The following is a 2,589-nucleotide window of genomic DNA, read 5'->3' on the forward strand; positions in this document are numbered from 1 at the left end:
AGCATGGTGTTCAGTATAATGTTTGTTAGGAGCATGGTGTTCAGTATAATGTTTGTTAGGAGCATGGTGTTCAGGGTAATGTTAGGAGCATGGTGTTCAGTATAATGTTTGTTAGGAGCATGGTGTTCAGTATAATGTTTGTTAGGAGCATGGTGTTCAGGGTAATGTTAGGAGCATGGTGTTCAGGGTAATGTTTGTTAGGAGCATGGTGTTCAGGGTAATGTTTGTTAGGAGCATGGTGTTCAGGGTAATGTTTGTTAGGAGCATGGTGTTCAGGGTAATGTTTGTTAGGAGCATGGTGTTTACGATGGTGTTTGAACCAGTTTTTTCTTAAATTTAAAACATTGATAGGTTCCCTGAAAGGGATTGCTGTTTTCATTTTCAGCATGATAATGCAATGAATGCTGGCAGGTGACGAACATTTTGATTCCAATCTCATTTCTCTAAAGCTTGTGTCAGTTTTAATTAATGTGGTCATTACCAAGGAAGCCAGGATGCACTCCACCAGCGATGTTTGTTTTGTTGTCATGTTAGAAACCTGAGAAGAAATGCTGCATGCAGCTTCCTTCCTGTCTCTTTTTCAGGAACCACAGTGAACCCTGATCTCAGGTTACTGGTTTTTGTTTGAGAATCCTCGTTCTTTTACAAACATTAGTTTTGTTAAAACTGTCAGAAAGTGAATGACTTTCCTGTCACTTTGTGTTTATAACATTTATAGCTGCTTTAATCTGTTTCTCAGGGCTTCTGCTTGTCTTCTGATCAGCACTTTAACGCAAACTTAGACAAAAAGGCACAAACAAAACAGCAAAAATGCAGAAAGAACAAAACTGTCTCAAAAACGCAACAAAGTCAGACTTGTCACTGAACGCTTAATGAGACATTATTCTCTTTGTTACATGTTGTATGTTTCTGTTCTGTTTACATTGTAAGGATCAGCCCTGTCCATCCTGGCCCGGCCTGGGCTCAAACCTGGCTTCTCTGTATTTGCATTTGCTGGTATGACCCCAACTTCCAGCATGACTTCTGGATCCCAGAGACCTGGGGTTCTGTTCAGGTTGATTAGTCGTTGTCTCACTCTGTTTCAGAACACAGAAGTACAACAAGCTCCATGTTGTCTAGTTGTGTAGCAACATGTGTTTCTGGTTCTGTTTTTTATGTGTGTTTATAGTTTTCTGATCAGTAAAGATGAGCCTGTGAGAGTCTTCGCCCACCGTTTGGATCTACATGTGACAAAAACCATGAGTTCAACGAGGCTAATTAAAGCTACGTAGCATGAAAACCCTTCAGTCAGTGGTTAATGTAGGACAGGATATTATCATTTAGTTAAGTATTTCATCAGTTTTCACTTCTGCAATGAACTGCATTAGCTTCAGCTCTTGGTGAAACATTTTCTTCTAAACTTGAAGGACGTACAGTTGTGATGTTTGTTAATTAACAGTTTTTTACACAAACTCAGAGTAGATGACTGAAAATTCCCTCTGCTTGTAAAGGTGAGCTGAACCTGTTTTGCCATTTGTTTCCTGTAAAACTCCTCCCCCTGTTACTCTGGCTCCTCCCCCTCACCACTTCCTCTTCTTTTGACAAACTTCCAGCAGCCATGATGTTTCTCTGCCTGAAACAACAAGCTGTTATGAGAACACAGACCTGCTGCAGACATATTTGTTACTAAATATGTCTGGACGTAGAAGTGGTTTTCAGTTCTACTTTGTGTTCTAATACTTCCCTTGTAATACTTTTATTTTCTGTCACCAGTAAGTTTGCTGCACACCAAAAATATGTACATTAGACTGCCTTCAGGCCCAGGCCTCCCCTGTCAAAGAGATCTGGTTAAAATACAGTTAAATACACAAACTGAATAAATAATGCCTTTAATTTAGTCCAAAGCCCAGACTCTTTAGGCCACTCACCATGTTTCAGACTTCTGTGAAATCTGCAGAATGATTTTACCTCCATGCTCCACTCCTACAGTTAACAAACTTCCTGCAACACGTTTTAATTCTAGCTTTCAGAACTGATGCAACACCAGATCTCCTCATGCAAGACCTGATTCTGTTTGACATGAGAGGAAAAAACTAACTTTGACTTGTGAAAGTTTGAATAGTTGTCATGTTGTGGAGTTTTTACCACCAGCCTTCAGGATCTTCGTCTACATTCACCCTTCTTCAGAAACCAGCAGATGAACAACCATGAAGGCCTGAAGGGATCCTTCACTGGGCTCACTTTGGTTTTCAAGGTTGATAAATGGAAGTTGTGTAAAATAAACCTGTCGTTTAATTTCTAATGCTGAACTCTGAGGGTGAAATCCTGCCAGAATACTCTGTTAGCCTTCTACAGCTGCCACCTGCCTGACAGCAAGGAGATTACAGGTTCTAATGACTGAACACCTGTCCAGGTGTGTCTGTGAAGGAAAAACACCTGTCCAGGTGTGTCTGTGAAGGAAAAACACCTGTCCAGGTGTGTCTGTGAAGGACAAACACCTGTCCAGGTGTGTCTGTGAAGGACAAACACCTGTCCAGGTGTGTCTGTGAAGGACAAACACCTGTCCAGGTGTGTCTGTGAAGGACAAAGACCTGTCCAGGTGTCCAGGTG

Source organism: Austrofundulus limnaeus, unplaced genomic scaffold (genome assembly GCF_001266775.1).
Source record: "Austrofundulus limnaeus strain Quisiro unplaced genomic scaffold, Austrofundulus_limnaeus-1.0 Scaffold1463, whole genome shotgun sequence".
NCBI classification, from domain to species: Eukaryota; Metazoa; Chordata; class Actinopteri; order Cyprinodontiformes; family Rivulidae; genus Austrofundulus; species Austrofundulus limnaeus.